Genomic DNA, 25,446 nt, shown 5'->3' on the forward strand with positions numbered 1-25,446 from the left:
CTTTTGCTATTATGCACTTAACACTCCTGCCAGATCCCTATTTATTTATTATTTATACCGTTTTTTTTTATTGCGCATTCGGTACCCTAGGGTGTCCGAGCGCTTTACAAGAGATATGTATGCATTCACAGCAGCTGCCATCGAATAAACAGTTGCATATATTAGTTTTAAACATCATATCATTAATCAGGGAAAGGATGGGCTCGTCGTGTGCCGGGTTCTCATAAAGGGAAAAAGGATGAATGGCTGAATGGATTCACGTGTCTGCTCTGGGTCTATAATGGGATTATCCCTGAAGATAGTGCTGGAGCATTAGCAGTCCTTCCCTGATGGGTCAGTATGTATCTAGGGGCCAATCGAGTTCGAGATTTTAGGTGCATTCATTTACCCATGAATGAGCAGGGGGTGGCTTTTTGGCCTAGATGCATCAAACAGAATTGCATTCGCAAACGGTGCGAATCGCAAAAATCGGCCGTTTGCGAATGCAATTCTTGGATTTGGGATGCATTAACCTTTTTGACATTTTTCGCAATGTAAGAAATTGAAATTTATTTGCGATTTCTTAAATTGCGATTGCATTTAAGAAATCACAATTTTGCGATTTCTTCAATGCAATGCATGATTTTTGGAAGTGGTAAATTAACATGAAGTTGAACTTCATGCTAATTTACGAAAACTTCCAAAAATGCACAAAAGTGCATTTTTGAAAGTTTCATTTTAAACACACACATGCCCTTTCGGCATGTGTGTGTGAAAAATGTACTTAAAGTTTAATTTCAGGGGTGCAGGGGGGGTCCTTTGGACCCCCCCTGCACCCTTGAAAATGCCTTCTCATTTTGCGATTCCTTAATTGCGAATCGCAAAATGAGAATGCCTTCCAATTGATTCCTATGGACCTCTAGGCCCATAGGAATCAATGTAAAGGGGTTCCTTATTTGCGATTCACAAAAATGGGAATCGCAAATAAGGAAAAATAAGGAATCACCAATTTAATTGCAAATTTTTGATGCATTGCCGTTTGCGATTCCTTAATTGCGATTCCTTAATTTTCGCAAACGGCAACAATGATGCATCTACCCGTTTGTGTCTGGAACCTTGGTGGTGGATTCTTGAGGGAGGTACTTTGAAGAACCCCGGAGTAAGGTTGTGTGAATAATAAGAGCTATTTTAAACAGGCTTCTAGCATCTGTTGGAAGCTATTTCGGGGATGTCTAGGCTGTTGTGATGGCGTCCGAGTGTTTCACAACTGTGATCAGCTCCTGCTGCCGTGTGAAAAGTTGCCTTTATTTGGGGGTAGATGTAGTTGAGGAATACCTGTGAGAATGACGTGTTCAAGGTCCAGTCCATTTTTTCAAAATATTTCTTATTGTACATAAGCATAGACAGTAAGTAGCTGCGATGTGTGTTACAGTATAGTGGTTGGCAAACTGCCCAATCCAATTATCTATGCAACATTTTAATAGCAAAGGTGCACATGTACATATTTACGTTTTCATTAAAAGATGGAAACAAAAGTAATTTTGCCAGCACCCTCCCTAACCCTCACACTTTTCCCTTTCGCCTTGTTGCTGTGAACTGCTATAATACCATTCTGTCCACGAGTATGGTGCCCTCCTCTGAAGTGTCCACCCTACCCCAGCTAAGGTTCCCCGTTTCTTCCCTGAGAGGCAAATATCCTGACCTTTGCAATCTTTGGTTAAAGTAATGTGTGTAAGATACATGTCCCTGACAGGGGCTGTTCATGGTGGTGAAAAGAAATCATTAAAGGCCATTCTGAAGCTTTCCACTAGTGTATCCCATGCGTGAGTGAGAGGTGTAACGGTGCAGGGCCCTAGGCCCTCATGCACTCATAATGATGACACGGACACTGATAGTTACAGGGTAGAACTGGCCCAGGACACGTGCACCCGGCCCCTTTTATTAGCAGGGTCACATGTCCAGTGACGCCTGTGCTTGATGGGTGTGGGGTGGGGTGGGGTGTTAAACTGGAAACAAATAAAGTCCTTCTAGCTTAGACCTGTGCCGGCGACCCAGTGAACACCCAATATGGAGACTGAAACGTTCCCCGGTGAAGTGAACTGCGTCTTACCTGCACGCTCAGGGAGCTTACACTGTGCCTCACCCTCACCCATTGAAAAATGGTACCCGGCAGAGGCAGCGAGCGAAGATCTCTAAAAACGTGTCACGAGTGACCGCGGGGCATCAGCTCGGAGCCAAAGGAGGCTCCGGGACCGACCCAGCAAAACAACCCGCGTCCAGCACTGAACTGCTACCACTAAGGGAGATGAGGTGAGGAGCTGGCGGGAGGCTCGACAATGAGGTATGGGAGTGACCGGACCCGTTTCTCCCCCCCCCCCAGCTGTGAGGTGTGACTGGAAATATACACTTGGGGCAGGAGAAGAGGCCAGTAGCTACATAGGCAATAAAGTAACAGTAAAGATGTATGATTTTTTACCGCTAACCGCTGATCTCAGCCAATGCCTGACTACCTGCCTGACCCTAAAATGGCGCCCGATCTTGATTCCTAGAATGGCAGCCGAACACGAATATCTCAACGCTTCTACTCAAGTCTCTTGCTGCTATGTAGTGTTGATGGCAGTCCTTTTCTCTGCCTGAATGACTGCCTGCTGAGAAATCCATCGCTCCATCAAATCTTCACTAAGATCACTCACCTGTCTCTGGACTCAAGACTTTTCGGTCCCCTCCCGATCCTTTCTCATATATGGCGGAATCGAACGTTACCTAAACACTTATCCAGCAGCGTGTTCTATGACCCTAAGATGGTGTCTACTTTCTGTTGCAGTAGTATTTACTCTGCTCACACTGACCTACCATCACCGTGCAAAAGCATCCCTATCCATTGCTCTGCCGCTATAAAGGGAAACCCACATTATTTTACCATCGTTTGAGTGGTTCAAGCTTTTGCAATTACCTGACATCATAATGGTGCCTGCATATCTGGTTCCTGGAAGCTTTGCCACCGAGCACACAACCATCCAGCAAGGCTCTACCTGCTTCCATTCTACACGAGAGCCTCACATGTCAGAACATGATCTGCGCACTTAGCAGGACAGATTCATGCCGCAGCCCTTATGCCACCAAAGTCTCCATCTACTGAGACATACTGCCTGGACTGACAGTGACGATGCCCCATGGGCGGATTCTAAAACTGGTATACCTCGCAATACATCATTATCCCTAAATTTACCACCATTGTGTGTGCCCTTTACCAAAGCACTCCTTCTCCCCTTGTTAGGGAGCAATCCAGCATTTATACCCAGGAGTCTCAGAGACTCCCCTGAGAGAGTCCACAACCTCAAGGGTGCCACACACAGCGGAGGTGTGGAAATGGCACCAGTTGCCAAAGCACTCCTTTCCCCCTTGTTGGGGAGGGATCCAGTATTTATGCCCTGGAGTTTCAGAGACCCCTCTGAGAGAGTTCACAGCACAAAGGGAACCACTCACAGTGGAAGTGTGGGAACGATACCTCTTCCACTGGGATCAGAGCACACCAGACGTCGGTCACTGTTTCTCCTCGTCTCCAGGTTGTGTTTTCCTTCACCCTCCACCTCCACTTTCCCTCTCTCATTCTTGTTCTACCTCCCCTGCTCCTATCCTCTCTCCCCTGAATCTCTCTCACCTTGCCTGCTTTTTTTCCTTACATCTATGTTTCTAACACATGTAACTTCGCTCCAGTAACTCATGTAACTTGTAACTATGCTCTGAAACAATGTTCGTTCTAATGTAAACCGCTCTTATACCTCCGGATCTAGCCAGCACTATATACAACTTTTCAAATAAATAAAGTCCAACCTGTGGGAGAGAATAAAACAAAAATAAAACAAGATAACAGAAACGTCCGCTGAGTCTCTTTAGCTGCTTGCAAAATAAAGACGATGGTACAACAGCAGCTGGGACCACCAGTTCTATTTGGCAATGTTCAAGGGTGCTCTGCAGGTCCGGTCTACTTTCGACTCTGTGCATGGAAGTTGTCCTCACAGTCTTTCACGGCATCGCTCTCGTGGTGACGAAACAGGTAGAGTGATGGTGAATCAGATGGATGTTACTTTTCACCAATCAGTCCTGGTTGTTTTGGTTTCTCCACACAGGCAACATTGCTTCTCTATACGAATGGTGGAGTAGTTGCAAGACATCCCTCCCACTAGGATGCCCCTCTTGCAGGTGTTCCCCTCTCACGGGATGTCCCCAAGGCCCTCCTCACCAGTTTTCCACTGGACTGGTGCACTTCACTGTGTCGCTCCAACACAACCCTCGGGATGTGTGGAGGAAGTGCTGCGAGTCCTACCTTCATGTCCTTAGCTCCACCCGAAGGGTAGTTGTTGGCTCCTGCCATTTCGCACAAGATGTTCATTCTCCTGGAACCTGCGGAAAAGTGGCTGTGGACCCATCTCTCATGGCGGGACCCGCTCTCACCGGCATCCCTGAGGCCTTTGCCCCTGGGTCGCCACTGTCTAGTGTGGAGTGGTCAGATCCTCTTCTTCAGGACGTACAAGCAGTCTCACCATCCAGTCTCCCGTGCGACCCCTATGGTGGATGTCACCAATGGTCCAGCCTGCTTGCCTCTGCTGTCACCAGGAGTCCTGAAGACTCGTAGAAAGATCTTTTCTCCGAGTACCACCGATGTTCTCTAGGCCCTGTGCTCCATGTACTCCGATGTTCTTGCACTTGTCACATTTGTCTTCTGGTGTGCGATTTGGCAGATCACACACTCCTCTCATCTTCTTTCTTTTTGTTAGGATTTCTTCTGCCTTTCTTCACGGTGGCATCATGCCACTCAAATTTCTCCTAGTTCTTTTATTTGTGACGCGGTCTAGTCTCATCTTTTTACTCATCTTCACTGACCAGGCCTCTCCGTGTGACGTGCACTCCACACGTGTCTCCCTGGTCTTGTCCTACCCCCTAGGACAATGCATTATTTTTCTTGGATAACCAGACCTGGATGTCGCGACCTTCTTATTATCAAAACTGAGGCTCGGTCTTCATTCTTGTAATCCAGGTCTTTCTTCTCTGACCTCTTCTTTGGTCATCGCCTTTCTGACCTCTTCTCAGGTCACTGCCTCTTTGACCTCTTCTCAGGTCGATGCTTCTTCAACCTCTTCTCAGGTCCCAACTTTTCTGACCTCTTCTCAGGTCGCCGCTTCTCGGACCGGTTCTCCAGTCACTGTTCACAAAATTCTCCCCTGATGGTTCACCCACTTCGGGCAGCTTGTGCACTCGGTCACTCGTCTTGCGGAGCCATCTTTACTTCTCTGGATGCACCTTTTCTACTCTTGCTTAGTTTGCGCTTTTCCCTCCAGGCAACACAGTTCATTCTCTGCTTCCCCTCTACACATGGCAGTTCAGCCTCATGGTGTCCCAGGGCTATCCTCCCTGCTGCAGTGACCACTTATGGCCACTAGGTGTCACTGCGTTTTCCTCACCTTTCCTCTTGGGGTTCCCTTCTCATGTCACTTGCTGAATGGGGTTTCCTTCATTCCTTCTCTCATTGCCTGAAAAAGTCTTGGGATTTGCCTGTCCCTTCAGTCACAGCCTTTTCGTTGTACTCGCCATCTGTTTTGGGTTGCAACAGTTGCCCCTGTGCTGCATTCCTGTACTCCTGGTGCTTTCCTGTGCTCTCATCTCATGCTGCCTTTACTGAGACACGATCCTCTATTTCACGGGTGTAGTACTGCTCTTTGGCCACTACATGGCACTGTTTTAACTACATTTGAAATCTCAGTAGCCTCAGCAGCTTCCTTCATGCTGCGGCATTCGTGCTCTCTCCCTCAGAGGTTTTGCCTTGCCTGTAGCCCCTGTTTACACCGGTTCTCACCCAGGGCTGCCCTTTTCCACTTCAAAATGAAAAACTACATGCAGTGCGCCTCCCTGAAGTTGCAGGCTCCATCCTTCCCTACGTGCACTCGCGAGCCGACACCACTCCACAACAGACCTGGAAGTCATCTCTTACACATGCAGGTAAGCCGCCCTCTTCACTTTAATTTCATGCTTCATGTCATGCTTAGATGCCACACCCAGGGAACGGCACTGAGCAATTTACTATCTTCCTGAGTTGTGGGCACCACATACCTCACATTGTATCGTGATCAGCCTTAACCCCCTTACACATGCTGGGGGGCCTTGCTTCGTTGGAGCAGCCTTAGTCGTCACCGCCCGAGTACCCGGCCTCGCATTATTCTCCTCACTTCAGTGGGCCCCACATTACCCACTTGCTGAAAACCGCTGCCTGTCCTCCGGCTAGGATAAACCTTCTGCAGGGCAGCTACACCGTCTCCTTGCCCGGTACCACTTTCATTTACTTTCAGTTTCTGGCCATATACGAGGGTCTGCCAGGCCTTCCTCACCAACTCCCCTGAGTGGCCAGCCGCCACCCCAAGACTGTTGCCTGCTCTCGCCACTCCGCAGCAGGCACTCTCATTCTTTACGTGCCGCCGGGGGCATGGCGCTACCCACAGAGGCTCAGGTGCCCGGCTGTGCTAAATAGCTGTCCCTGTCGTAGGCCAATACTACTTTCTCCCACCAGCAGTCATTTCCTTCGTCCTCGCTCCCGCCCCTCACAGCAGGCACTCTCGCTTCACGGGCTGTGTGGGAAGCTGGAACTGCCGCCTTGAAATCTCCAGTGCCTCTCTTTGGCAGTGTCAGATTCCCCGCTTTGGGCTCACCTTCTGCCCGATGACTGCTCAGGCTCTTCAGAGGCAGAGTTGGATCCCCCTGACCACCTGTGGCAGGTCCTGCTCGTCGCTAATGTAATGGTGCGGGCCCTGGGCCCTCATGCACTCATAATGATGACACGGGCACCGATAGTTACAGGGTAGAACTGGCCCAGGGCACATGCACCCGGCCCCTTTAATTGGCAGGGTCACATGTCCAGTGACGCCTGGCATGGATGGGTGTGGGGTGGGGTGTAAGCCAGCCCTTGGGGAGTGGTGGGTGCATTACAACAACTAGACTAGTGATCCGCAGATCACTTTAAGAGGGTGCATCCACATTCCTGCTCTCTCCCTTGTAAAGCCATGTATTTTGAGATGGAAATCAAGGAAGATAGGATTTGGTCCATACGATCATTGGGGTGGGGTTTAATGCAGCGTTATATAACGTTTCGCCACTAGCGTGCCAGGTCCAGGAAGCTGGTAGCATGTCTTTCTAATTTGGGTCGGGGGAATGAGCCCAATAGCACCACTTCTGGAGAATTGGACAATTACTGATCGTTTACCGTTTTCAGTATTTTAAGTATGTCAATCCAGCTTAAATGGAGGGATGGACAAGCCTGAGCGGATGTATGACGTTACAACGCACACTTTTACAACGCATACCTTTACAACGCATTTTTTACACCGCAAAATCCATTACAACGCACACCATTACAACGCATACCATTACAACGAATTCCTAAAAACTACCTTTACAACGCATTCCTCTACAACGCATACTACATTTACAACGCATACCATTACAACGCATTACATTACATTGCATATAAGGTAAGTGCTTGATAGTGTAGGGGTTAAAATTACTATTCTAACTCCAGGGGGTGCAACAGTAGGGAAAGTGTTGGATAGTGTAGGCGTTAAAATTACTATTCTAACTCCAGGGGGTTAAACAGTAGGGTAAGTGTTGGATGGTAAGTTTTGCGTTGTAATGGTATGCGTTGTAATGACTGCGTTGTAATGGTATGCGTTGTAGTAGTGTGCGTTGTAGTGTCGTGCGTTGTAATGACTGCGTTGTAAATGTATGCATTGTAATAGATTTTGCGTTGTAAAAGTTTTGTTGTAATGGTAGTGCGTTGTAAAAGTTGCGTTGTAAAGGTTGTTTCCCAGCCTGAGCATATGGAGGAGATTGACATCAGGCAATGTGTACCATGGGAAGACTACTGCGGCTCCTGCAAACATTTTATTGACACAAGCTGGTGTAAAATAGGCCTGGTTTAATATGATAAACTATATATATATATATATTCACTGAAAAAACCATAGGTTAGAGACCATATATAGTTAGCTGGACATTTTATTGACATAAAACCAATGAAATTCCATATATAGTTAGTTGCACTAACTATATATCGCGCACCCGCAATCCACTGCTGATGATGTCACATATTACATCATTCATGACATGGTCAGTGACATCACTGATGACATCACTGATGACATCTCAAATGACATCACTGATGACATCACTGATGACATCTCAAATGACATCACTGATGACATCTAGTGTCTGTGTGTTTTTGTAAAGTTTAAATATGTTTTACATATTGAACATTGAGTGGATGTATGGAAGACTGAGTGTGTGTGTGGCTGGCTGGGAGGTGTGTGACTCTGTGCATATCAATGTGTACTTGTATCAGTGATTGTATAAGAGAGTAAGTATGTGTTAGTATATGTGTGAAAAGTATGGTGTTCTGTGTTTAACTGTATAGATGAGGAAATCGAAGTGTGATTGATTCTTCACAGGACTGACTAGGTGTATGAGTGCATATGATAGTGTTGTAATAATGAGTGACTGTATGTATGAGTGATTGTATGGGTGAATGAGTGAATGTGTGTGTAGACGTAGGAATCAGTGAGTGCGTATGTAGTAACTGGTATTGGTGTGTCATGATGTCATCAGTGATGTCATTTGAGATGTCATCAGTGATGTCATTTGAGATGTCATCAGTGATGTCATCAGTGATGTCACTGAAGTATGGTGTTCTGTGTTTAACTGTATAGATGAGGAAATGGAAGTGTGATTGATTCTTTACAGGACTGACTAGGTGTGTGAGTAACTCCATGGATGAGTGGCAGTGTGTGAGTGTCTGCATAGGTGTATGAGTGCATATGATAGTGTTGTAATAATGAGTGACTGTATGTATGAGTGATTGTATGGGTGAATGAGTGAATGTGAGGGTAGACGTAGGAATCAGTGAGTGCGTATGTAGTAACTGGTATTGGTGTGTCATGATGTCATCAGTGATGTCATTTGAGATGTCATCAGTGATGTCATCAGTGATGTCATTTGAGATGTCATCAGTGATGTCATCAGTGATGTCACTGACCATGTCATGAATGATGTAATATGTGACATCATCAGCAGTGGATTGCGGGTGCGCGATATATAGTTAGTGCAACTAACTATATATGGAATTTCATTGGTTTTATGTCAATAAAATGTCCAGCTAACTATATATGGTCTCTAACCTATGGTTTTTTCAGTGAATTTTCAAGGTTTTGTAAATGCAAATTCCTAACTATATATGGTCTATAACCTATGGTTTTTTCAGTAAATTTCATTGGTTTTTTAAAAGCTAATATCTATAGCTGTAAAATATATTCTTTATTACATGACGTATCACGTAGCCACGTGAGACGCCTCATGACGCGTCGCATAACCGTGACGTATCGGCTCTGCAGCGCAAACAAAACCCGTAACGTAAGCGTGCCGGAGCACGCTTACAGATATATATATATTTTTTAACCTTAATTAGACAAAATCCACACGTGCACATATCTTGAGGCCTTGCAAAGGCACATCAAACAAACAGTCCCTACAATTTTGCCAAGTTTGCTGGAAATCTATTCCCTTAATTTTTTTTTTACTGTTTCTCTTGGTTTTCCCCTTGTTACGCTTACCGGGACGCTACCCGGTACGCGAACCGGACGCTCCAAAAACACAAGATGGCGGACTCCCGTTACGCTGCCGGTTAGCTGCCCGGTTCGCGTACCGGGAAGCGCCTCTACCGCGAAAAATCGCAGGGGACTTTAATATCCCCCTCATCAATCCTAGGGGGTCAGGAGGGGTTTACCTCGCCCCCTTTCCTTCATTTCCCCCTTCTTTTTTCACCACATCTTGTCTCTCGAACCTACCGAGAGACAAGATGGCGGCCGCTCCGGACTGTTTACAATGTTGACAGCTACGCTGCCGGTTAGCTGCCCGGTTAGCTGCCCGGTGAGCTGCCCGGTGAGCTGCCCGGTTCGCGTACCGGGACGCGCCTCTACGGCGTAAAATCGCAAAAAAAAATGTTTTTTTATTTTTTGCCCCGCGGGGCACTTTAATATCCCCCTCATCAATCCTAGGGGGTCAGGAGTGGTCTACCTTGCCCCCTTTCCTTCATTTCCCCCTTCGTTTTTCACCACATCTTGTCTCTCGATCGTACCGAGAGACAAGATGGCGGCCGCTCCGGACTATTTAGAATGTTGACAGACACCGGAGAGCCAATCAGCTTCGCTTCGCGAAGTTCCGTTACGCGCCAGGTACGCGAACCGGGGCGCTAACCGGAGCGCTGTCACAGATATATATATTTTTTTAAACGTTAATTTCTCAAAATCCACTGGAGCACATATATTGAGACATAGCAAAGGCACGTCGGTCAAACCATATCTACAATTTTGCCAAGTTTCATGTAAATCTATTCAGCCGTTCGAGCTAAAAGTGAGTCCAACCGCCCTATGGAAAAATGAATGGGAAAAACGCGTTTTGGGACCCCCCTTTTTTCTCGGCCCCCCTTGACGAAACCCCCCCCAAATTTTCAAGGGCTGCTCAGAAACAAAATGTGCCATTTTCCTGGAAATTTCAGCCAATTCCGTCCACAAACGCCAAAGTTATTAGACATAGAATTTTCAGAAATCCCATAGAGAAAAAATCCTAACTATATATACCCATTAAAATCTGGACCAATGAAGAAATCGGTTTGAATCACTCCATCCTTAAGGATTGTACATCTCTAGATAAAGCTCTTACCATTCCATGGCTAGCATATGTTAGAGCGGCATGTGCTAGCCTAGGGCGTCCGGAAATGTACTCTCTTCCGCAACATCTTAAAAAAGAGGATGCAAAGTGGGTGAAGCAACATTTTCGATCTCTGTTGGAAGGCGAAAGAGAATCGGCCGAAATCAGTAAACCCACAGTGAGATTACTTTTTCAACTTTCCACTACTACAGAGATGGAACCCTATTTAAAATATGTCACAAAGCCCTACCATCGATTTCTGCTCATTAGGTTTAGATTTAATTTGATCCATTTTATCCTTGGTACGTATACAGATTGGGGTACTCCAGAAAATTCTCCCCCTTGCACATGCGACTGTTTTTCAACACAGGACACTTTGCATCTGGTTATGCTGTGTGAGCACTATTTGGTCCTGCGGAAAAAATTTCTTGTGCCCATTTTAAAACCTTTAAACTTCGTTCAGGTACGGCCAGCATTACTATATTTACAGATGTTGAACTCAGTGCCAGTCGCTTATGGCGTAGCCTGTTTTTTAGTAGCTGCCGCCAGACAGAAAAGAGTAAGAAATGCTGTACTATTAACCCATGAAAACTGATCGTTAATATATACTATGGTGAAATTCATATACTGTTATCTTTAGGTGTTCCCTGTATCTATCAAATCGTTTTTTATTAACACTCCCTACCCTTTGTTTTTAAGTAGGAATGCAATCAACCCTTACTACTGATTTAATTGTTTTTTATATAAAAAAATAATAATTTTTTGTATTATGTATTGCTTTTATGGTTTTAATTAACCGAATAAAGTTTTTTTTTTTTTTTTTTTGATATACCCACTGGCTATCGCCAGTAGGTAATATACATATATAAACATATATAATCTGCATATCTATATAAATATAAATGCATGCATACATATACATACATGCATACATATGCATGTTATTTACATGAAAGTTTTAAAAACACTAATAAAAGCAAAGCTAAAAAGCCACCTCATTACAAACAGAATGGCTTTAACTTAAACGAGGGCGAGATCTATTGCATTTTCAATGCTTGTTTACTTTGGTTCTACCAAGAAGGCATTCAGATGTGTCACACATTTGCCATAAATTCTGATTGTTAGCACTCTAGTTGCTCATTAGATCACTGTAGTAAAGCTAGTGCTCACCATGGAAGTCTGCTGCTAATCATGGTTTGCAGCCATTTTCCCGCATTTTTTATCCCGCAGACTTTCAGTCCGCATACCATTATCCCGCAAGGTCATTGACCTCGCATACCATTATCCTGCATTGTTTCAAAACGCATGTGCATTTATCGCGCATGCCTTTACAAAGAATTACGTTTTAAAGGCATGTATGGTAAATGCATTTGCGTTGTGAAAACCACGATGACGAGAGAGGTAAGTGGGTTTGTGTTAATTTTTTCGTGGGTTAGTGATTGTGTTGTGTAGTGTAGTGTTGTGTAGTGTAGTGTTGTGTTAGTGTAGTGTAGAGTTGTGGTGGTTGTTTAGTGTAGGGTCATGCTGGGGGTAGTGTTTTAGGGTTTAGGGTTGTGTTGTAGTGTTTGCGTAGTGTAGGGTCATGCTGGGGGTAGTGTTTTAGGGTTTAGGGTAGTGTTGTAGTGTTTGCGTAGTGTATGGTCATGCTGGGGGTAGTGTTTTAGGGTTTAGGGTTGTGTTGTAGTGTTTGCGTATTGTAGTTTCATGCTGGGGCTAGTGTTTTAGGGTTTAGGGTAGTGTTGTAGTGTTTGCGTAGTGTAGGGTCATGCTGGGCGTAGTGTTTTAGGGTTTAGGATAGTGTTGTAGTGTTTGCGTAGTGTAGGGTCATGCTGGGGGTAGTGTTTTAGGGTTTTGGGTAGTGTTGTAGTGTTTGCGTAGTGTAGGGTCATGCTGGGGTGTAGTATTTTAGGGTTTAGGGTAGTGTTGTAGTGTTTGCGTAGTGTAGGGTCATGCTGGGGGTAGTGTTTTAGGGTTTTGGGTAGTGTTGTAGTGTTTGCGTAGTGTAGGGTCATGCTGGGGGTAGTGTTTTAGGGTTTTGGGTAGTGTTGTAGTGTTTGCGTAGTGTAGGGTCATGCTGGGGTGTAGTGTTTTAGGGTTTTGGGTAGTGTTGTAGTGTTTGCGTAGTGTAGGGTCATGCTGGGGTGTAGTGTTTTAGGGTTTTGGGTAGTGTTGTAGTGTTTGCGTAGTGTAGGGTCATGCTGGGGGTAGTGTTTTAGGGTTTTGGGTAGTGTTGTAGTGTTTGCGTAGTGTAGGGTCATGCTGGGGGTAGTGTTTTAGGGTTTAGGGTTGTGTTGTAGTGTTTGCGTAGTGTAGGGTCATGCTGGGGGTAGTGTTTTAGGGTTTAGGGTAGTGTTGTAGTGTTTGCGTAGTGTAGGGTCATGCTGGGGGTAGTGTTTTAGGGTTTAGGGTAGTGTTGTAGTGTTTGCGTAGTGTAGGGTCATGCTGGGGTGTAGTGTTTTAGGGTTTTGGGTAGTGTTGTAGTGTTTGCGTAGTGTAGGGTCATGCTGGGGGTAGTGTTTTAGGGTTTAGGGTTGTGTTGTAGTGTTTGCGTAGTGTAGGGTCATGCTGGGGGTAGTGTTTTAGGGTTTAGGGTAGTGTTGTAGTGTTTGCGTAGTGTAGGGTCATGCTGGGGGTAGTGTTTTAGGGTTTAGGGTAGTGTTGTAGTGTTTGCCTAGTGTAGGGTCATGCTGGGGTGTAGTGTTTTAGGGTTTTGGGTAGTGTTGTAGTGTTTGCGTAGTGTAGGGTCATGCTGGGGTGTAGTGTTTTAGGGTTTTGGGTAGTGTTGTAGTGTTTGCGTAGTGTAGGGTCATGCTGGGGGTAGTGTTTTAGGGTTTACGGTAGTGTTGTAGTGTTTGCGTAGTGTAGGGTCATGCTGGGGGTAGTGTTTTAGGGTTTAGGGTTGTGTTGTAGTGTTTGCGTAGTGTAGGGTCCTGCTGGGGGTAGTGTTTTAGGGTTTAGGGTTGTGTTGTAGTGTTTGTGTAGTGTAGGGTCATGCTGGGGGTAGTGTTTTAGGGTTTAGGGTAGTGTTGTAGTGTTTGCGTAGTGTAGGGTCATGCTGAGGTGCAGTGTTTTAGGGTTTTGGGTAGTGTTGTAGTGTTTGCGTAGTGTAGGGTCATGCTGGGGGTAGTGTTTTAGGGTTTAGGGTAGTGTTGTAGTGTTTGTGTAGTGTAGGGTCATGCTGGGGGTAGTGTTTTAGGGTTTAGGGTAGTGTTGTACTGTTTGTGTAGTGTAGGGTCATGCTGGGGGTAGTGTTTTAGGGTTTAGGGTAGTTTAGTTGTTTAGTGTATGCTAAAGGCATATTCGTTCTAAAAGTTTTCGTTATTTTAATTTGCGGCCTAATAGTACATGCGGGATTTCGTCATATATTCGCTAATCATACTTTCTATGGCAAAATGAACCCCCTCATTTTGTTCCTTTTTAAATTAAATGTTTTAAGAGTTACCACTTTATTCCAATCAAGATGGCTTAAGGTGTGCCATACCTTTGTAATAAGTAGGACTGTTAGCACTCTAGTTGTTCTTTAGAACACTCTGGGACATTCTGTCATTGGGCTATAGTTGGGCTACATCTGGCTGATATTTGGGCTACATTTGTTTTTTTTGTCTCTGGTGGCCATCTTTGGGCTACATTGGGCTACATTGGGCTACATTTGGGCTCCAACATATATATAGTCCAATGTAGCCCAATATATATTTTTCAAAGTTAATTTTCGTAATAACCACTGGAGCCTATATCTTGAGACATAGCAAAGGCACATCGGGCTACCAGTCCCTACAATTTTGCCAAGTTTGGTGTAAATCCATTCAGCCGTTCAGGCTAAAAGTGAGGCTAACCGCCCTATGGAAAATTGCATGGGAAAAACACGTTTTGGGACCCCCCTTTTTTCTCGGCCCCCCCTTGACGAAACCCCCCCAAATTTTCAGGGGCTGCTCAGAAACAAAATGTTCCATTTTCCTGAAAATTTCAGCCAATTCTGTCCTCAAACGCCAAAGTTATTCGACATAGAATTTTCAAAAATCCCATAGGAAAAAAATCCTAACTATATATACCTACTGGCTATCGCCAGTAGGTAATATATATTTAAATTGGGGCCCTTAGGAGACTTTGTGGGGGTATTCTAATATTTTACCCATTTGTAATCATGAAATAACTTAACTAGGTCCCCTCCAAGTTAGTTCCGGATCTATCCATTTGCTGTATGAAGGCCTGGTATATCCATTTAACCAATCTCCTATATGAGCCATTCTTACAAAGCGTTTGATACATTTCATGGGTGGGTGGTGCTGATTGAAGAGCGTGTGGATGGAATTGTAATCTTTTCATATGTAAGGAATTGTCCTGGGGGAAGGTGGTAATCCACTCTGAGCATCTGAAAATGTAGGAACTCTCCATTAGGAAGGTCCCCTATTGTTAAGATTCTTGCTGCAGTACATGGTCTCAGTTGCCCTAGGTGAGGTCTCTTCATTTAGGTGGGGAGGCATAGGTATGGCTGAGACATAGGGCACTGCTGTTTTTGCAACATTCAAGTTCTGGTCATGCAGGACAAAACTATTTGTAGGGGGCCTGTAGGGTGCCTACCTGTATGAGCGAGGAAGAATAAAGAGTAATTGAACAATCCTTCCCTGACGTAATTTTCGGCAAACCCTGTTTCATAGTGAGCACAGCCAGATAACCAATGGGCTAACCATTATAACTGTGAAGCCCACCCGCTGCCACTGGGAGCTTCATTGTAGCAAAGGCTACTTGCTGTCTCCCTGTTCCGCTCATAAATGCAACGTGGGTCCTGTCCAGTTGTGTGAAAAGTATCCAGGGACCAATGTAGGTAAGGTGTCAAAGTAATACAGTAAGCAAGGTAATGCTACCATCTTCACCACTGTTACTCACCTCATTACCCAAAGTGGAAGCGATGACCAAAAGGTAAATTGTGCCTTGAGGGAGCAAAACGCTTTGCCCACATGTCCGTCTTCAAGGTCAGTGGCGGAATGATAGATATTGAGGCCCAGATACTGAAAGGTGTCTGTTTCTTTTTGTAATCTGGGATCTAGTGAGATTGGGAGAGGGAATTCCAAACCCGGCTGTAGAAGGAAAATACACAGTTTATTCCAGTTAACATTTAGGCCAGAGTTAACATCACAGTTTTTGAGTGTTTGAGATATGAAGGATAAGTTGTTAGAGGCGTAAAGTATAATCTGAGTATAAAGATATGGCATGAGTGAGACCCCCAAAGGAATATATCCCAGTGTAGTCCATGGAGAAAGAAATGAGCTGCTAATGGTTCTTTTGCCATGGCAAATATCAAGGGAGAAATGGGGAAGCCCTGTCTTGTACCTCGACCCAAAGGCCAGGAGACTGAGATGTAGTTTCAGATTTTTATCTGGACTGTTGGAGTTGAGTAATGGAATTAAGTTGGGACCGATCTCAAACAGTTGTAGGATCTGGTATAGATATTCCCACTGTGGAAAATCTACTTCTTTTTTTAAATCTGATGCAATGCATGCTGCCTGTGGATATAGATCAGCTGATTCTTCTTTAATGTGTCAGAGTCGGTGAAGATTATTGAATGTATTGCAGACCGGAATAAATCCTGCTTGGCCCTCGTGGATACATTCCGGCAGCTCCGGTAACAATCTATATGTCAGAAGCTTGGTTAGGATTTCATAATCTGTGTTCAATATAGAAATCGGATGATAGATGCTACTTAAGAAGGATCTCTGTGGGTTTTAACAATATGACAATAAGGGCTTCGTTGAGGGAGGGGAAAGGGAGCCTGAATTGAAAATGGACTCCACAGTGTTACTAACTTGAGTGCCAGAGCTTGGGCCAATACAGGATAAAATTCAACTTGGAAACCATCAGTTCCTTGGAATTTCTGTTGGGGTAAATATATCAGTATGGGAGCAATCTCCTTTTGAGTTATTGGGGCACCTAAGGAAAGCTGTGCCTCTGAGGAGATCAGGCGTACCATCTGTATTGCGGCAACAAAGTTAGTTATGGCCGAATCTGGGACTGGGCTTGGGGTTTTGTACAGTTTTTTATAATAGTCACAGAAATTGTCATTAATGGGCAATTGTGTGTTGGCAACTTCCTCCGTTGGGAATGTTACAGGAGGGGGAGCTCAGCCTGTCAGGCGAGCAGTGACGCTTGTGCTAGAAGTCGGCTGGGTTTATCCCCGTCATTAAATGTTTGTGTGCGGTAGGTTGAGTAGTCATGACATCTGAGTCTTTCCATTGCATCAAAATATGTTGTCCCAGTCATTTGTAATTCATCCCCCCCCCCTGATTCAGCAAGGTCCATACCACGCTTTCCAGTGCGAGGTGAGCTGTTGCTGCCTTTAAGTACGTCAATAAGATCTTCAAAACCCCATATTTCCTTTAATATACCATTAAAGGTTTGCCATTCCACTTTAGGACGGGAGGCAGGCCCTGTGTTTTTATGGAAGAATGTGTCTGTGTGGTCTAGCAGTTACTGGCGAAATACTGCATCCTCCAGCATTGGGGGTGAGATCCGCCAGGTGGGAATTGGGGAACGGATCTCGCCCCATCCTATTTCCATTTTTAAGGGGTTATGAACAGATATCACCCTAGGTTTGTATGAAATAAATATTACTTGAGTGTGAAAGTTTGGAGAGCATAGCACTCTGTTCAACCATGAGTACATTTTGTGGACCAGAGTATACAAAGAAAATTTGTGTTAGGTTGGGTGCTTTTGTCGCCTGAGTCCCATTGTGTGAGCCATTGTTTAAAATGAGAGGCATTTAGGCATGTGGGGGAGTGCAGTAGGGGAGGTGTCGATGGATCTTAATCAGAGTCCATGACACAGTTAAATTCTCCCCTTAGGATCCCGGTGGTGGTGTTCCACCCTACCAAGAAGCTTGACAGTTGGGACCAGAAAGCTAGCTGGTCTTTGTGTGGGCATAACCCACTCCCAGACTCAGGGGAGCGCCGTCTAGTTTGCCTTTCACCATCACAAACCTACCTTCATTATCAGTTTTAACCTCTTCTGCTATAAAGGGGACTCCTGTCCTAATGCAGAAGGCCACAATCCTAGTATAGGCTGAGAAACCTGTGCCATACACCTGACTCTGCCATTTAATTTTCAATTTGTCAACCATAGATTCAACTTAGTGGGTCTCCTGTAAAAAGGCAATGTGAGTATTCTAACATATTAGAGCTGCATGAACTTTGTGGTGCCTTGTATTGAATTCAGTTACCTGACATTCCATGTGTTCATGTGATAAGTGGAGCGCATGGTTAGCTAGACACATAATGATCTCTACCCAGGGATCTACAGTTGCAGAAAATAGAGTGTGAAACTGTGTTCGGGCACCCATGGGTGAGACCAAGAGGGTAATTGGTGGAGACATGTGCTATAAGTTAACTGTGTGGGAGCACCTAGCGCAGCTGGACAGACCCCAACTTATCCGTCCAATAAACTGTAAGAAAAAAAGAATACCCCTAACTATAACATAGATGTAAAAGAACATAGCAAAAACAATAGTCTCAGAAGCATGAATGCCTAGGAGTAGATAGGAGGGTTTGACTGCTGCAGACAGAGAGTCTTTATCCTGTTACTGTACTAGCAATAGTCCAGAAACCAGGGTCACCCATAGGAGTCATTTCGGGGCTCCTTCGTAATTTGGTGTATACTGCCCTAAAAGGGGTTTTGATGTAATGAAAGATGTGGAATGTCTTGTAATAATGCCCGCATTGCTCAGCGGCCAGTAGGACCCTACGTGTGCTTGTTGTAGGATTATTACAATTTTTATTGTCGGAGCTCAGTTGGAATTCAACCTGCAAGTCAAACTATGTCCTTGATTGAAGTGAAAGAATTTAGTGAGAATTACAGAGCCTAGTTCTTCAGATAATTGATTGTCCCTGAGGCATTATGGTCAGAAGAAAGTAGGTGTGGTGTTGCTGAGAGTTCTTGTAAGGAGGCTGCCACCACCTCCCGTTGCTCCCTGAGGCTTTCATTTCAAGTAGGTCTGTGGCTCTCAGCTGCTCAGTGTCACACCCTCATGACCATGGCTGAAATCTGATCTAACCTGGAAGCTGTTTGGGAGGGAGAGGGTAATCTGCTAAGGGCCTTTTGATTAAAGGTTTTGATCCAATCCCATACTATCGCGGGCTGTGTAAAGAAGTGCAAATGACATCCATCAGATATTTGTAGCATTGTCAGGAATAGTAGAGCATACTTTAGGCTTATGTCTTGGAGGTTTTATTTACATGAATAAGGGACACCTGTTGCCTCTGGACCGCTAGCATATAATCTGGAAAGACTATCACCTTTGCGTTCTTGCAGGATATAGCCCCCTTTTCCTGACCTGTTGTTAGAATGGTGTCCTGTCTTGGTAATTTAGAACTCTCGCTTCTTGGCTCTAGGTGGTGTTTCTGGGGTGGTCGTTTTGCAGCAGTTGGAACAATAAAGTATTTCCACCATGTCTCTAGAAAGCAAATATGATCCTATCCCTCTACTCCTTCGGGCAGACCCATGATGGGAACAATATTGCAGTGAGAGTAGCATTCAGTGATTCAAACTCCTTAGTGAGGTTGGTCATACAGGGTCAGAGTTTGTGAGTAGCTTTAGTATTTGTAGTTATTCCTTCCAACAGTTTGTGCTGGTTTTCCCTGAGAATGAGTCAAATTTGGCTTCAAAAGCTTGCTGTGAATCTGGGAATTCCGCTAGGAATTTGTCTAAATATCAGGGGGTTGTCTGACTCAGTCTGGGTTGACATTTCTTGTAATGGGCCAGAGGTGGAAGGCATGGTGGTCTGTGGCAGATCTATGTGGGCGTGGAAGGTTCAGCATGCAGTGGTGGACAGGTGGTCCCCCTTGAATTTGTCTTTAATTTGCCAATGCAGTTAGGAAGCAAGTATTATATTTGTAGCTGCATGGTGTTGGGGTCCTGGGCTGGCCTGCCTCACCCACAATCATGCAGGGCTATGAGAAGCCCCATTTAGAACATCGTTCGTCCGGGCCTGGCTTCTATGTGGACAGCAAGTACACGTGGAAAAGTTCAAGAATCAGTCCAGTGATGTAAAAGGGAGTTTGCAGTGAGCCCTGGTACATTCCACAATTAATCCCTCTATGAGTTGTAGCTCCTGGTTTGGTGCCTCCTCATTCATGGCGCTTCCACCCATGTCACTTTAGGGAGGGGCAAAGCTCTTCAGAATTGCAAGAGTTCCCCATTTTCACATGGACTTTGCCGGTCAAAGATAATCCACAATATGCCACTGGTCCTGGAGAAGGCCCATCTGCGTCACGGGGCCAAGCAAATCAACTGAGGCGGTCTCCGCACTTAGAGAGTGCGCTGTCTGTAAATGTTCTCCAAGCTGCAGTGACGATAGACCTGTCACCCTCTGGGACCATGTAACCAAATCCAGGGACCCCCAATGATGAGGCAACTACCTCCAGAGTGCATCAGCCTGAACCCTTTTCTCCCACTGAGGGTGCATCAGTCCTACAGTAATCCCAAGGATCTTGCGCATGGGGGAAGATTAGGCTCTGCCCCCCTCCAGAGACCACGCTGAGCCCATTCAACAGCCTCACCGAGCCAAATTCCCTGTGGAGTCTAGTCCGTTGTCGCCTCCAGCTACTTCGTGGCCCAGAAGGGACAGCCCCAATGAAGGGGAGCACCAGTCCATCAGCTTTCACCTCCAGGAAGCAGACAGCCAGAGTAGTGGTGCGGCTTGCTCTGGCTGCACAATGAGATGTCCACAGTTCTCAGCAATGATCTCCCAGTGATCAGTCACGAAACAAGCCCCCCCCCCTCCCCCCCAGGGACCCAGCGAGGTAGAACAGTATAGAGCGGGGCTTGAAACTCCTCTACTCTGCATCCGCCATCTTCCCATAGTCCAGTCTTAATAATAATTATTACTGCACTACATATTTGAAGTTTTCTACATGTAAATGTTTCATCTTATACTGTGAAGATTTGGCTAACATATTATGTGTTTTCAGAGGTTTAACTTTCCATCTAAAGTGAAGCCCAGAGATTTAGAACATTTGAGGCATGAATTGAATGTGTTGGGGGGGTGGGAGCATATGAGTAGGAATTCACATTTTATCTGAATATATTTTAAGTGGTGGTAGCCATCCAGACTAGAACATCCCCTATTGTTTGGGCTAGGTGGGCTGAGTCTTCAGGGGAGAGAACCTTTAACTCTTAATTATTTAATTAATTATCTTAATTTTTCTCCACATCACACAACGTTGTAATCTGATGGGGTTATAAAATGTCAGTTCTAATCCAAAGTACATGCATTATGACACGTGCCTGGTGAACTCAGCCAACTTATGTTTAATTGCCTCTTAATGACTGATTCGCTCTATCTGTGAAGACTACGTTGAACCAAGTGTTTCTGAAACATATAAAGGATTGTTGCCAAAGAGCTTTGAAACCCAGCTGAGAAATATCACAACTGGTTCCCAACAAAGAGAATGAGGCCCGATACACAAAGCAATCTGAGACAAAAGTTTAACCTTATGACTTTTGGTATTCACAGAGGTCATTTATGATTCGTATCTTTACGTCCACAGTCCGACCAGAATCTGTGGCTCAGATCGTATTCTCCGTTTCGGGCCGTAATCTCTGCACCCGGGGCAGAATCTCCTGCACGGGCCAGATGAACAGTAGGCAACAGGCCAGAATGCAATTTTTTCAAAAAGTAACATTAGGAACATGAGATCAATGGTAGAGGAGGTCATGAAAATCAGTTTGGGCAGGGAAAAGGGTGTGGCCAGACACTACATCCCATCCACAATTTGCGCTCCCCTAACTGTTGACAGTAGTGTTACACCAAAGTTTGATGTAACACTGCAGTCAACACTGAGGGGAGCGCAAATTGTGGACTGCATGTATCATGATGCAAAGGGCCCATTGATTACACTAAATCCGGCCTGAGCCGGAGATTCTGCCTCGGGTGATGAGATGACGGCCTGAGCCGGACAGTACGGCCCGAGCCGGAGATTCCCACCTGACTGCGTATGTAAAGCTATGACTCGTACATGACCTCTGTGAATAACATAAGTCGTAAAGTTAGACTTTTGTCTCACATTGCTTTTGTGAATCAGGCCCGTTATGTTCAGCAGATCAAGCTAGGTACTGTTATTAAAGGGAAAACTGCGAGAGTTTGTATGTAAAGCACTTTATTTATTAAGCTGTACTAACTGTGTTTCATTATTATACTGCAAGACAATTAACTTACATAAGACAGCACCAAAAAATAAACTTTATGTGCATGGAGGTTGTATGTCAGAATATCATCACAAAAAAATGTGTGTGGGGTAAATATTGTGTCCTAAATATTACCTACAAAAATATTGTCTCAAGGAGTGTAGATTTTGTGCTATTAAATCCAATGTGAAGATATTTTTGCAGACGATATTTAGTGCATGGTATTTATGTCAGACAATATACTGACAACGATATTCTGATTCCACACCACATAGGTTCATGTCTCAATCATTTCTAATTCAACCACCCACCTTTTCCACTCTCTTCCACTGATTTTCAGTACTTGCAGAATGGGGGAAGAGGCCGAGGGACTTGGAAGAGTTAACCATTTACCTCCGTAAACAGCCTTCCTCATAATAACATAATAAATAATGAATGGATGTTGGCAACCAATGAATCACCAGTATGTATGGACAAACCAAGAACTGTGCAAGCGCCAAAATATATATATAAAAAATCTTACTTTTGTGTGAAGTTTATCATTGTTTGCTATTCGCAAAGGTATTTTACTCGTAGAGTTTTTACCACTATGGAGTTTCCGCACATAAAAAGATAGGACAGTCCCATCTTTTTATGTGCAGAGAAAGATACATCTTGGAAAATACCTTTGTGAATAGCAAATAATGGTAAACTTACACACAAGTTGTGAATCAGGCCCTGTTTGTGCAACACCACGAAAAGCCTATTTTTCATGAAAGGTTCATGCAGTAGGCCTTTATGTACTGCAGAGGACCCAAATGCTAAATGCAAACAAAAGTAAGCTATATTAAATCACTGTCACAAATTAACAACTCCAACACAGAGAACCAGGGCGTAACGCTAGAGACATAAATATGTTCAATCTTATGCTAGTCCCCATCACAGAGACCACCTCAGCTGGCACCAAACCTCACCTTAAATGCATGCTTCTCAATTGCAGATCGGCTATAAAACATGCAACGGATATCGCTGACCACATCCTTGCTTATAAGCTCAACCTATTATTCCTAACAGAAACATGGCTAAATTACTTTTCTACTCCAATATTTGACTTACTAGTCCCACTTAGTTATGACATTAGAAGATCAGACTGACCCCTCAAACCAGGTGGAGGCATTGCCTGCATATACTGCAGTAACCTTGATGTGAATCAGTCTCTACCCGCCAAGATATCCTCTTGTGAATACCTATGCCTAGACATTACAAGTAACAACAGTCCACTATACAGACTGTTCCTGATATCCCACTCACCAGGTGACAACTTGTCATTCAGCGAACAAATTATGGAAACCATCACTACCAACGTATGGCATCACTGCTCGCAGATGGAGATGGAGGTGGAGGTGGAGAAGTGTGGCTCAATGTGGAGAAGGGTGGCTCAACGGTTAGAGCTGCAGACCCTGATACAGAGGTCTAGCCCGGGACCAGGGTTCAATTCCCCGCCTCGGCGGGTCTTGGGCTAAAAAATTCCACGGACCTGATAATTCTCGCCTCGGTGCCTATTCCAATCATGGAGGCCAACTCTGGGCAATAGCTTGCTTAAACTCCACAACGGCCCCCACAACGCTAAGGATGCCTGGCCTCCACCTTGGGGGTGCCCAGGAGTGGACACCTCACAGGGAAAGCCAGGATGGGTTCCACAGCGGTATTCGTACAAGCGCCTTGAGATCCTTGTGGGTGAGTAGTGCGCTATACAAGTATCAATTTACATTTACATGTTCCTTGGTGATTTCAACCTACACTGGAGCAACATAAATAACCCAGTACTTAACAGCCTTAAAACCTTCTTAGCAGACCTCAATCTGAACCAAATCTACGACAGCCATACTCACAACCTGGGTGCAACCTTGCATCTAGTTATTGCTAGCGCAAACTACCTTCAACTAGAATCTATCGTCCCATGCGACTAGACCGACCTTCACCGCATCACGTTCCTCATCAATGAATCTGTCAGGGACTGTCCGGGACTATGTCAGGAACACAGTCAGGGACTTGGGCAAGGACTGGGAACTGGGTAGAAAATGAACACAGAAAGAGGAGTACAGCACTGCCCAGGATCATACAGGGAGTCAGAGGAGAAAAAAGGATCCAAAGGGGAAGCCTGTAGAAGTGAACAAGATTGGTAAGACTCAGAAAGGAAGGGAACTCACGAGGCAATTTAGCATTCAGACTAACTACACCCAGGGCAGACGTGCAAGACATATATATATAAAACAACATTAACAATAAAGGGGGGTGTGGGGTAAAGCATTCAGGAGCTACACACGGGAAGACTGAAGCTCAGTAAGTTTCTTACCCACAATTGCTGTTACAGATACAGACTGCAAATAACCACATGTAGGATATGGATGCAAAGTTAGGGTCTGTGGAGCTTATACATATGGTGATGTTATAAATGTAACTCAAAAACAAAACTCACAGTGAACAAGAACACCACCTAGGTAGTCAGCTGTGCCCACAGATCCTAGCGATCAAACAGGAACTCACAAGGTAGTAACAGCAAAGGGGTAGAACAAAACACAAGCACAATAGACAAGCAGCTAGCAAGGAGGAGTGTTTAACAGGAAATGAAGGAAATGACGGGAAAACTTGGCAGAAAGCAGGTAACAAACATACAAGCAAACAGAAGCAAGACAGCCGAATAGAAAGACAGCAAACTAGGAACTGGAACCAAGGAATTGGGAAGACAGGCAGGGACTGGAAAAGAATATACAGAAGGGGAGGCTACAAGGGTATACTAGAATAGTGCAGGTTAAGGAATCAACAAAACAAAGTAGCATAAAAGGCAGGGCAGGAACAAGAATTGAGCTAAAGCTCAGGGGTCTAGGTAGCACTGCAGGCAGTGCTGGTTCAGGAATAGGGAATTACTAAAGCTTCAAGGAGTCAAGGTAGCACTGCAGGCAGTGCTAGTTCAGGAACAGGGAATTACTAAAGCTTCAAGGAGTCAAGGTAGCACTGCAGGCAGTGCTAGTTCAGGAACAGGGAAATTACTAGAGCTCAGGAGTCAAGGTAGCACTGCAGGCAGTACTGGTTCAAGGAAACAAGACATGGCTACAGCTCAGAAAACAAGGAGTCAAGAGAGCACTAGAAGCAGTGCAAACAAGAAAGTAGCTGAAGCCCAGGAACAGGAACAAAGAATACCTATAGCTCAGTAACTCAGAAAACAAGGTAGCACTGCAGGCAGTGCTAATTCAGGAACAAGGAATAGCTATAGCTCAGGAACCCTGGAAACAATGTAGCACTGCAAGCGGTGCTAATTCAGGAGAAGGGAAATGCTGCAGTTCAGGAACAAGGAATACTAAGGCTCAGGGGTCAAGGTAGCACTGCAGGCAGTGCTAATTCAGGAACAAGGAAAACAGCCGCAGGTCAGGAACAAGGCATAACTAAAGCTCATGAAACAGTGGAAACAAGGATAGCAAAAGCTCAGGGAGCACTGGAAACAAGGATTGCTCTCACTGGTAAACAGCTACAATGACCAACCGTGGCCTGAAGGGAGCTGGGGCTTATAAG

At 44.9% G+C, this 25,446-nt stretch overlaps 1 protein-coding gene across 7 annotated transcripts in view; it reads left to right on the forward strand.

Moving 5' to 3' along the window:
• The window catches only part of DMD (dystrophin), a 6,826,337-nt gene that overhangs the window by 2,886,897 nt on the left and 3,913,994 nt on the right, over window positions 1–25,446 (forward strand). The window lies entirely within an intron of this gene.

The sequence above is a fragment of the Lissotriton helveticus genome, chromosome 8 (assembly GCF_964261635.1).
Source record: "Lissotriton helveticus chromosome 8, aLisHel1.1, whole genome shotgun sequence".
Classification (NCBI taxonomy): domain Eukaryota; kingdom Metazoa; phylum Chordata; class Amphibia; order Caudata; family Salamandridae; genus Lissotriton; species Lissotriton helveticus.